The sequence below is a fragment of the Molothrus aeneus genome, chromosome 12, assembly GCF_037042795.1.
Source record: "Molothrus aeneus isolate 106 chromosome 12, BPBGC_Maene_1.0, whole genome shotgun sequence".
NCBI classification, from domain to species: Eukaryota; Metazoa; Chordata; class Aves; order Passeriformes; family Icteridae; genus Molothrus; species Molothrus aeneus.
This window is the reverse complement of record NC_089657.1, coordinates 17,382,303-17,394,883: the sequence shown is the minus strand read 5'-3', so window position 1 is coordinate 17,394,883 and position 12,581 is coordinate 17,382,303. Positions and strand designations below refer to the sequence as shown.

General features: G+C 37.3%; 1 protein-coding gene across 1 annotated transcript in view; it reads left to right on the top strand.

The window, feature by feature from the left end:
* CENPP (centromere protein P) overlaps positions 1-12,581 on the top strand; it is a 115,587-nt gene that overhangs the window by 69,390 nt on the left and 33,616 nt on the right. The gene's annotated exons all lie outside the window — the stretch shown is intronic.

Genomic DNA, 12,581 nt, shown 5'->3' with positions numbered 1-12,581 from the left:
CCAAACCTTTCTAAAGTTAGAAAATTAGGACTTTATTGTGTAGCTATGTATAAATTTTAGCTCTGCTTTCAGGAGGCAGCAATCTGGCCAGGGACAAGGGTTCAGGAATGTAAACTGTAGATCAGATTTTTATCAATATAGCTAATTTCTGTCTCCTGTGTGTGGGAAATAAAGCATATCTAGTAATGAAAATAGAGACAATATTTGCAGTATTCTGTTATTGAAGTTGAGGGTTTAAAACCAAGTCTTTGAGAATGTGACCTGTAACAAAGTTTGTACTGACGAGCACATCACAATATTTAGAAACTGGGTTATTCTTTGTTTACCCTTCATAGGCCTCTGTTTATGTAAATTTCAAAAATGTTTAATTAATGGAGTTTACCTAAAGCAAGTTTCATAGTCAGGGAAGCACTTTGTGTCTTTAAATTTCCAGTACATTATACCCAGTTCTGTGCACATCTGACTTCATCTGTTTCTTTAATTAGCTGCTTTCTATGTTAAAAGTCTGGTCTTGCTTTGGAAAAAAAAAAAAGCCTGGAAATTTTAGTTGGGTTTTTTTTTTTGTTATACATGTAATGTGCTGTTTGCAAAATGCCTGTATGTTGCATAATAGCTATTTTGTCTACTGTTAATTTCTTAAGGAAAGAAAAGATTCTGTGCCAAAACTTAAAACTTTAGTGCTGATAGCAACCAAGACAAGACTTGTGTTACCTGCAGCACTGCTTTTGATGTGTTCCAGTTTCAGTAGCATAGATGGATCATGATAAAGTGTCTCCCTATCACTTTTCCCAAGGAATAAAATTACAATTTCAAAAGCAATCACGTTCCCACAGAAAAACCTGAAGGATGATCTTAAGCTTTTTTCAAATCTCAAATTGCATATATCTGCATTCTCTTGCCTGCTTGTAGAAACCAAAGCTTCCTAAGCAAACACTCCCCTGTGTTTTGAATAGCTTGGTTTGGATGGGTTTACTTGAGGAAATTAGTCTTAAATTGCTGTTTTAAAAAACCCTCCAACATTTTCTTGGCTGTTCAATAGACGAGAGCAGGGCCTGAGGGTTGTGATATAAATGTACTGGTTTCTTTTTTCACTTCATTCAGTAGCAGAGTGTTGAATCAGCAGTTTCAGCTCACCCTGGTTTTGCAGCAAACTATTTTTGAGGTTTAGTAACATCTCAATTTTGGATGAATGCTCAGAGGTTTTATTATTATTTTCTCTTTTTAGTTGCTTCTGGTGGCAGGAACACATTCCTCTGTGTATAAAGTTGTCATAGCCAATTATATAATGAAGGTGACACACAAAGTGGTAGTATCTGGAAAAAAATATAACAGTCTTACCTTAAAGTGGATTATCCATCAACTTTGTCCAGTATATAGTATTAGTAGGGCAGAAATGAATATAGCTCACATGCTGTTCTTGTAATGCAACTGTTTAATATCTCAGGACATGGATCCAGTATTTTGGTGTGAATAGAATTGCAATCTAGAATAAAATGCCCAGAAATCATCTTCTCAGGTCTCTTGACTACTCAATTCTCAACTTCAGATGTTACTCTTGACAGCAGTACTTAAAACTTAACCAGTGGTTCTCAATCCACTTTATGAGCCTGTTCATTTAAACATTTGCAGCACATTTTCAATGTCTCAGGTTTTTAATGCATGTTGTCGGGGGCTTAATGAAGAGAGATACTTAAAATAGTAGTCTGGGGGTTTTTTCTTTGCAGGCAAATATTGGTATGTTTTCCAAAGAAAGATTATGTGCTTAAATAACAAATAGATTATATAAGGTCAGACTGTTTGCTCAGAACTTTTCAGCGATTTCTGTTTCCACCAATGAGAATTGGTTGAAAATTAGAATTCTGTCTTGCCTTAAAATACTTATGTAACATTTATGAGTAATGGGGATTGATTTTTGAGCAAAGAATAGAAGTATATCCAACACATATGTGGTTCAGAATAGTGTCTCACTATGGTGAAATATGCAGATGAGAAAGAATTTGGATGGTGTTTTCTATTTGAAATGATCTCATCAGTGATACAAACTGCTACCTTTCATTTCTTTTTGGAAATTACTGTATTTTGTATTACTTTATATGTCTGAGAGAGCAAACATACGCTGCCATATGTGGTTAATGCTTCCATTGCAATCTCTGTTTTAAGCCAGTCCTGTGTACATTTGTTATTCTAAAGCAAACTAAGTACTTTTTCATTTTCTAGCACTGTTTATAAATGTGGTTTACATAATGTGATGAATCTAACATCAACTGCACAAAGCTGCCTTGGAGCCTGCCCATCACATTTTAGTAACATGACATATTCATTTCGTGCTCACGACTGCTCCATGTGCGCTGTGGTCACATATTTTGGTTTTAGCTAAATTCTGGCTCCTCTCAGGCTGGACTACACCATTTACCCAGCTGAGTATACAAAATCTGCCCTTCAGCTTCTTGTAGTTCAGTTTGATTCTTCAGTATCTATATATAAATATATTAAAAATCTTTTTTTTTATCATCACACATGATGATAAAACAACTTTTGCTTGTTAATAGTTTTTAGCATGTTTTTGGCAGCTGACTTAAAAACTACATCAAAATACAGTTTCCTTTGCAGTAAAATTCCTCAGTCCCTGATGTTTGTTTGTTAGCAACACAGCAATATTGCAGGGCGGGTCATAACTTGCACTATTGAGAGCTTGTGTCCAAAAAGAGCCATAAAGTCACGTGTACATGTCTGTACATCCATGGGGTTGTCAGGCTCATCATGGCTTTTATGGATGCAACAATGTGCTGACCTGGAATGACTGGAGAGGCAAAACATCACCTGAAGGGTTTTTCATCCTTGCAGACACTTTCTGTTGCCTCTGGAGCATCACTTAACTTTGTTCTGTCTCAGGCTACAGATAAATACGAATTCCTCAGTGCGGGAATGCCAATTTCAGAACCTCCCACCTGGCTTATTTCCACCTTGATGCTCTTCTTCTTGGTCCTGTGGAAAGGTCTGTGCATGAAACTGGATCGGGAAACTGCTTTGCCTGATCACGGAAAGTCTTGCAATTAGTTTGGGTGTCAGTACATGTCAATTGTCAGTCGTGCTTGCGATGCTGCTCACAGGTTGGGATTATGTGACATGGCATTTTTATGGAATATGGGTATTTATCTGCCTTAGGGACATTGAAAACAGCAGACGTTCTTTCACGGAAGATCAAACAGTAGTTAAAATCAAAAACTCTGCAGCCAGTGCCAAACTACTGAATCACTCCAACAATTAGTTCTAAAGGAAAATTTTCTCTTCCAGAATACAAGCTGGACTGAGAACAGCATTTCCTCAGAGGGTATCGAGCATTTACTCTGCCAAAGTTCAACAATGCCTTAAAAAAACCCCAGATCTTGATCACCTGCAAATGCTGAATTGCCCCCATTTCCCCTTAGGTTTTACCAAAGAGGATGGATGATATGGAATGTAAATGATTTCATATTTTTAGACAGCCTTTGGGTAGATTCCTATTGTTAGAACATAAAAGCAACGCTTAAAATGGGGACTGTCATCAAGTTCCAGCGAGTTGTTAGCTTTAAGAAAAAAGAAATGTGGCCATCTAGTCCAGAAAAAAAAGAAAATTAAAGCATGTTAGAGTGAAAAGATAATATAGTTTAATTTGCAATTAGTTTTTCCGAACTTTACTTATCAACAAAAGTAATTTATATTAATTAAAAATCCAAAGGCTCAAAAGAAGATGACTTTGACTCAGTTTTTGTTTGACTGCTAGAAGTGGAAGCAGTGAATATCACATTCCTGAGACAGTAATTAACTGTAATTTGCACTTGTTTGTCTAATGAAGAACTCAGCTCTGTAAATGTTTGTATGCACTTTGAGCGCATTGTTTTGTACATGGAAAGAGTAACAAGGTCTCTAGGAAGGTCTCCAAACTCAATTTGTTTGCAAGTTTTGAAGCACACAGTTTTTCACTTTGGAATAGCAGAAATGAAAGCATTTCTTTCATTACTGATCATTAGTATCATTACTAATAACAAAGAAGGTATACTGTGATTCAAGAAGTGATTTCCCTGTCACATTAATTAACTCAGCCTGTGTGTTTTCATCCGTGGGAATTTTCTGGGAGGGCTTCATTTGTTTCTCATCAACACAAAAGCAGTAAATCTGTCATGCAGGGTTGGGTCTTGTTCTAAATACTCCCAAGAAATTGGGAGCCTTCTGAAAAAGTCTGATTTACTTTTAGCTAACGACTGCTGCTGCTGCTACAGTTTTAGTATTACTTTCTCATAATTATGCTGCTTTTAAATTGTAGGTAATATGTAATCTATATTATGTTCCAGTGGACGTTTTCTAAAAGGCAATTCAATTTGCTTTAATCATTTCTATACCATAAAGTGTTTTGTTGATTTTTAGCCTTCATTTTTTCCTCTTCCAGCTGTAGGCGAAAATCACAAATAAGCCCTATCACTATATTTTTTTTAATGAAAAATTAAAAAACAGGAAGATAAGACTCCTTAATTAAGCCAAAAGACCATTTTGAAACTAGTAGAGAAGGGTTGTCAGACAGATGTCCCAATACACTATTTCCAAAGGTATTTGTTTGCACATACAGGAGTGTGTTAGTTAAGAAGCTTGGTTCCCTGGGTGGGTTTGCACTGCTTTTTGTCAGAGACAGAAATCCACTGCATGACAGAAGCTTCTTTTACCACTCAGTGGAAACATTTATGTAAATTGAAAGAAAACATATGTCATAATTGCATATTAGCTTGTGGTATGGAAAAAGAGATCTTTGTGTAGAGCAATTTGTAAAGTAGACAGTATTATTTTCTTCTTGAACACTTGTGTTCTACAAAGGATGATTTCCATTTGGTTTTACCACAGCAGAACAAAGGAGCCTGGACTTTAGAAAGTAACTTTTATTTTGTTTAACAGGCAATTTCATAGAATGGTTTGGACTTGAAAGCATCTTAAAGATCATCTAGTTCCAACCCCCTGCCATGGCATGGGCATTTCTCAGCATTTAATTCATACTGTGACTATACTTTTGCTTCATAGTTGTTAGAATTTCTAATTTTTCCAATTCATGCATAAGGTGTACGTCTCCTCACATAAAACCAGAGGATGTTCTTTGCTCAGGTTGGAAAGAAATTAAATTCAGATAAAATGGGAATCAATCACTGTTTCTGTCACTTAAGGTTTTACCAGAGACTCTCAAAATAGCCTTCAAAATAAATACAGAATACAGGCAATGCAGATTAATTTGAACCCATATGTTGTCAAAAAAGAGAGTAATTATTTGATGTTTCCAGTGCTAAAACTAGACCAACACTAAAGGAATCAGTGGGTGGCAGGTTCAAAACAGAAGGAAATATTTCATGAAACATTTATAGTTCAGCTGAAATGTGCAAGAAAGTGAAGTGGATTTTAATGTTTCATATAGACCCAAAAAATAATTGGTCTAATTGAAAGAGGAAAAGTCTTGCTTCCTGAGTTCTTTGTAATGAGAGCCAAAGGGAGCTGGAAAAGGGAGAGTTTTCCCTGGAAGACTTGTAGGGAATAACCTGAGTAAGTCCAGAGCCATCCTGCATTAGAGGGAAGCCATAGATGTTTATATAGAACTGTCAGTGAAAAGGGGTTGAGAACCACAAAATGTTCCCAAGGGCTGTTCCCTGTCAGTTTTTAAGGAACAGAATTTGTGAGGCCAGAGGATGAGAGGTACACATAGCCAACTTTCAGGGCTTTGGAGAAACTGTTGTGAAAAAAATAAGTATGTTTTAATCCTTTTTCCTAATTTTAATCCTTTAAAAATACCATTACATAACTCACTTAGAAGATTCTTGTCTTTGTTGATAGTGTTGTTGAAGATCTAATATTTCCACAGCTGTGTTCAGTATTACTCCTTTGAGAAAAATATCTGTCTTGTGGAAAAAATAAGTCAGCTTTTATGCATTACTATCATATGAAAAATTCTCACAGAAAAACATAGATTTGTTTCAGTAATATTGCATGAAAAACCTACTGATTTCTGTGTATATATTCATAATACTGCACATTTGGAATGAAAGTTATTTTCACTGAATTAACAGAACTGCTTCAAAGTCCATTGTAGGAAACAGTGTGTTATGAGCTGGTCTGAATAACTCACTTTATCAAAGTTACTTTAATATAAATAACAGCCAAAACCAGAAGTAATGAACCAGAAGTTTGCATTCAATAACTGTGTGGAAATCTGCATCCTGCACAAAGAATTAAACACCAAACAAATGGAAATTCTACCAAACTACAGTAATTGTTTACTCAGTGGCTGTAGGAAGTTCCTTACATAACAGACTATTAGAGAAGAAATGACAAGGTAAATGGTTTTTAAGATGAACCTTTTAAATAATCCAACTCTGAATGCTTTCATTTACTTTAATCCTTAAATCCTTGGGGGAAAAAAGACTATTTATTGAATGGAGCCAGGATGGCTCAAGCAGACTGGAAGGATATTGTTGGGGGGATTCTCTCAACTCTTGAGTATTTTGTTCACTTGTAGAGACTACAGGGAATGTTTGTGTCCAGTGTGGCTGCAAAGCCACAGGAATGGACATGGAGCCCTGGGCAGGGACATCGCTGCCTTTATGGGAGAGTACAGAGCACAGCCTCTGTACCTCCCAAACACCAGGTGATGTTTTGAGTCCAGCCTAAGGTTGTTGGGCCTTATCATAAATAATCAGGCATTTCCCCCAACTGCCTTGCTCCTAATAGCCAGAATAGCTCTGCATAATTTATGCTTTTGTAGAAAAGAAAGAAATGTTTATGAAGGAAGCTGCAGTCTGGGGAAGAGACATTGTTCCTTTTTCTTGACATCAACGTCGTCTTCAAATTAATTGTAATGCACAGCATTTCCCCAGCTGAAAAAATTGCAGTTTCTGAATACAGAGCTTTCAAGCCAAAGCCCCAGATAAACCTTATTATCCATAGAACTCCCAAATAAATCTAAGTGAAAATTGCTGATTTTAGTCAGTAGGACAGTTGATTTTGGGGATAGCCCTCTGGATTCCCACATAGAGGCATCAATGACGGGACAGATCTGTAGGAAATACAGCTCAAACTCTGCTTCTGATTTTAGTGAGGGACTGAAATGGGATGGTTTGTGTGAGCTGTGTGGGCTCATTCAACAGTGTTCAGCTACTGGGCCATGGCAAGAGGTGCAGTTGCCCTCAGCCTTCATCCCATCTATCTCTCTGCTCAAATGAAATTCCCCTTTGTATCCTGTATTATTTTTATTGTTGTTGTTGTTATTCCCTTATTATCCTGTATTACCCTGCGACACCCCACTGTGGGAACTGTTACCAGACGTGACTGCAGAGCCATCTCGTGTGCTGCTCCAAGGAACTCCAGAGCAATGACCAGATGGTGTGTTGGGAAACTTTATGAACTGTTCACAGGCTGATAAAGTCAGGGAGTACTTATGGAAATGTGGAGGATTCTGTCCAGCAGCAGTTAGGCAGGATGAGGCAGGGCTCTATGGGAAATGCATGGGCAGAACTGTCCTGGCCCAGGTCAGAGCTCAGCCAGGCCAGTTCCCAGCTTGGACAGAGGCATTCCTACTGAGAAAGGGCATTGCTGTTTCTGGGCTTCCTTTGCTTCCATTTTCCTTGAGGCAAAGTAAAGCTGTGGATTTGGGACAGATGTTTCATTTAGAGATTCACCCTGAGGTAGTTTGGCTTTTTTCTGCCCTTCCCAAGGGAGAGGCTGGAGCTGTGTCAGGGGAGGTTCAGGTTGGGATCAGGAAGGTGGGTGCTGGGCACTGCCCAGGCTCCCCAGGGAAAGGGCACTGCCCCAAGGCTGCCAGAGCTCCAGGAATGTTTGGACACACTCCCAGGCACAGGGTGGCATTGTTGGGGTGTCTGTGCAGGACCAGGGGTTGGATCAATGGTCCCCATGGATCCCTTCCAACTCAAAATATTCTGGGATCCTTTTAAGACTGATCAAACATTATCCAGTTGTGAGAAGCAACTGTGTGAAAAAGTTTACACCATAGAGGTAATGAATCTATTGGTTTACTTCTGCTTTACTAACTGGAGTATTTCAGTATCATTAAAGGGATGATAATTTATTGTTAATTGGTTTCTGGTGTGGTCAAAATGTTCTATGCTGTACTCAACCCTGTAAGTTCTTTCAGAGACACACAATGGCACAGAATGTGTTCTTAAAGATAATTTAGTGACCCAGTAACTCTTGCATCATGTAGAATGGAAGATTTTTATGAAGAGTTCTGCTTGATATTCTCTCTTCACTTCTTAAATTGAAAATAAAAGAACAGTGCTGTGTCTTTATGGGTCTCTCCTGACGGAATTTTAATGTAGAACAGGGTGTGTGTTAGCAAGGAACATTGCATCTGTAATGAGACTTCATAACCTGGTTATTGGGAACATTAAACACTATATTTCCATTGAATTTCATTACAGCAGTTGTAACAAAATTGCTCAAATTAAAATTGCAGGCATTTGAACATCGCTTCTTGGTACCTGAATTGGTATAAAACTTAGGAGTAGGATGTTAATTTATTGGGAAAATAAAAAGCTAGATTCATTTTGATCATATGATTGTTTCTTAATGTGGAAAAGGAGATCTGTTTAATACATTTTAGAGGTTTTTAAGTGACGTCTTCGCTACTTTTAGATGGAAAAAGTGTTCCAGCATTTTTCCACAATACTTTGGGACCTTGAGACTGAACAGCAGTTGTTGACATCTTTAAATCAGAGCTCTTATTTCACATGTCTGCTGTTTTTTCCCCATTTAAAATGGTCTTCAGTGTGCCAAGAGAAGTAAAATTAAAGCCTTGAAATAGAGTTTGGGATTCAATGGTAGCTAACTCTAAGAGAGGGGTCATGTTACTAAAGATGCAATAAAAGCAGGGATCTCTTTTGTTCATTAGGAAGCAGAAATGTGTGTCTGCTGAGCAAGTCCAACATGTTATTATAAATCTTTTTGCATGGATGTTTGTACCTTGTTCATTTTACAAGAAGACAGTGTGACTGTTCTGCAGGGCTTCTTCCAGATGAGGCTTGGTTACACGGTTCACTAAGCCTTTAAATGCTTCCTGCAGCCAAAACCAGCCTCAAAGGAAATCTCTTTAAAAACATTCACTATTTCCAAAGGGTTGGCTTCACCTCTGTGGTTGGGATGTTCTTCAAGGTGGCCATGGTGTGGTTCTGACCCCTTAGAGCACTGACCTGACCTGAGGTTTGGGCTTCCAAAACCTGATCCATGACTTCAGTGAGGAGAGAGGTGGTGTGGAAGTTGTATCAGAGGTTGGTACCTCAAGTTCTTTGTTGTTTTGATATTGGTTGGTTGAAGTCCCTGGGATTACACTTCCAACTGAGGAGAGATTTTGAAGCCTCTTGAGGAACCTTCCAGAACACAAGAAATTGCATTGGTCTGCAAACCCACAGTCAGCAGACTTGTTCTCTGCAAACTGCTTCATGCAGAAAGTTATCAGGGGTATTGTGTAAAATTATTTTGGTAGTGTTTACTCATAATTTTACTATATTTCTGTCTGTAGACTTGTCTGAAAATTGTATACATAGGAATATAAACATAGTACTTAAATGAGAAAATGTTTTCTCAGGAGAGTTTCCACCAGTGAAGGCTGGTATTACCACATGACACAGATGATAAACTGTTTATTTTCTTGCTGTGATGTAACTGTTTATAAAGCTGTGACTTGAAAGAGCTTTACAGTTCATCGATTTCTTTTAGAAAAAGCACAAATTTTTGGTAGAAAAATGTTAACCTTCTGTTTCCTAGTTCTGATAGTTATTTTCTTTTAGCATTCTAAGGGGTTTTGCAGTAAGTGCAAGCATGATGGGTATTTCAGAATTGAAATTCAGAAATTACATCAATCACTCTCTGTAGTGTTACTGTAAGAATGAATTAACTGAGTGAAATTCACTTTGTCACAGGCAAATAGAAAGCAAGTGGTCACAGAGCAACTCCTTTTTGAGGCAAAGTTGATTGATTTGTAGCTTTGTCATGGAGGGATCTCTATTAAATTGAAATGGAAAGTGGAAAAGGGTAGATAGCATTAACTCAACATTTTTGGGGTCTCAGAGATTCTAATAGCCTCAATACATGGGCATTAATAATGAAAATCTCATTTTGGGAGGTATTTGATGCCTTTGTTTTTCTGAGGCTTTTGTGTGGTTTTTGTAGAGTTTTTTTCCTAAGAAAGCTCTTTTACCTTGCTTAGAGAAAACATTGCTTCTAATTGGTCCTTCAAATTCAGAAATCTACCCAAGCTTCCATGGAAACCTCCACAGTTTTTATCATACCAGAAGTGCCTGTCCCTGGTCAGGCAGATCCTCCAAGTTCCATCATCATTTACTCAGTAAAAACAAAACCTTCTATACCTTTTGTATTAATTTGGTGATAACCACAGGATGTCTTCTGCTCCATTTCAATTTATAATGAGATTTAGCAAGTCTTGTCAAAATTCTGATATGGGATACTTGAGCTAACAATGCATGTCAGAACTTAAAAATCTTACAGAGCTTCTAAACCCCCAAAAATCTTCTTATGCCACAAAGCATTGTGGTTCTGGAATTGCTATGACTATTGAATCCTAACCTCTCCTGTTCTGGTCTCTTACTCAGTGTAAAATATCTTTCCCTCTTGTAGTTTCATCATTCACACCTTGTATTCAGATCTGTTTGCCTTGCATTTGTCTCTGGCTGGGTTACTGAAAATGTCATGTTCAGGGCTTTGCTGTACTATAAGCAGTTTTCTCTCTGAAATGTTATTTAAATTCTGATGGGACATCTCTGCAGTCTTGGAAAATTGTAGCTGGTTCACTCTTGAATTTATCTGTGAATAGAAGTCATCTGTGTGTGGAGAACAGGAGAAATGAGAATGCTGCTGTGCATCCCCCAGATCCCATTGCCTAGCAGAAATGTTACTGGATTGCCTTAGCAGGATCTCCCTCAGGGCACTTCTCATCAGGGACTTGCCATGAAGGTTTTCCCAGTATTTATTTTTATTTATTTATATATATATATATATATATATATATATATATACACACTATTTCATAAGACTTCTGAGTCTGATAACACTTAGCACAACTATTATTCCACTCCAAAATCCAATGACCTTCTCAAAGTATATTCATTTCCAATGTAAGCCTGCAAAAATTAATTATTTGCTCAAATGTATTTTAGATCATAAACTAACTAGAGTGGTTTTATGTTGAGCTGTCCTTGTGTATTTTTATCATGCTGATGGCCAAAGATTTCAAACTTGTTCCCATGTTTTTCTTGACCAAGAATTCTCAGGTCACTGTGTCCTGGAGTCACAAGCTGTAAAATGGTGACAGTCCCATTTACTTGGTTTAGAAAATTCTTCCAAGCTCACTGTTTAGAAGTGATGAGAGTTTTATAGTAAAGCCCGTTCCACTTCCAATATAATTGGTAATTTTGAGGAGTGGATTTGAGCTGCTTCCAGCTGACATACAGAAATGTTGTGCAAGTTTAGTTGCTGTGTATTTCTGAAGTGAGCACCCACCCATTTGTTGTGTCCTTCACCCCTTGGCTTCTTTCTTCTTCTTGGTCTCCTGCCTCTGCTACTGTTGTGCTCCATTTCAAGAACATTTTTCCTTCACTCTCTGTCTCACTACTGGGGCTTGACTTTGGTGCTGTAACTTCACTTTAGGTCACATCCCACTGCTGAGGGCTTCTCGTAGGAACAGCCTCCACAGAATGATGTCAGGCAAGCTTGGTACTCATTGTACTAAACCCCCACAGGGATAATCTTAGTCAAATCACTTGCCAAAAATTCACTTTTATGGTATCTTAATAGTGAAAAAGCACACCTTGGATAAAAAATATAAATAAATTTTGATTAATCTGTATTTTAGTGGTGTTATCCCATGCAAATCCAGTGGAGAATTTCTTTTGGGTCTTAGGAGTCTGAATGTTTGATAAGATAAGAATTCTACTTGAATGAAAATACTTGCAGCAATATGTGGTGTTTTGCTTAAATTTATTATAAGACTACATATCCTGTAGAGTATTAAAATATAATAAAGTAACTATGGTACAAATGAATGGAACCTATTACTGTGACTTTAAAAATCATTCTAAAAAATTAAAATGTGCTTTGCTTAAAAAAAAAAAAGCATCCAGATAGAAATGAATTGCTCATTCCTCTAGGTCATCAGAATCTGTGTTTGAATACAGAAGTTTTTAGGGTCATTTAAAAACCAAATAATTTAACTTTTTTGCTTAAAATTTCACTTGGAAGAGAGCTTAATACTGCAAAATGTTTGGTAGAAAATCAAGTCCTGTGTGTGTTTTAAGAAATTTGATTCCTGCATTGCTAGAATGTTCATAGCTCAAGGATTTTTATCTCTTATGTACAACTTTTACAGTTGATGGTACCACTTAAAATGTTTTAAATTCAGTTAAATAAGATAGGACCAAGCTGAGGGTTTAGTTATATTCTTAAATCCTAAAATCTGATCTTACAGAGGGTGTGCCTGGGGGCACAGTTTGACCTGTTGTGTTTAAGCAGAATAGTGTTAATAGAAATAAAAATAGATGTCATAC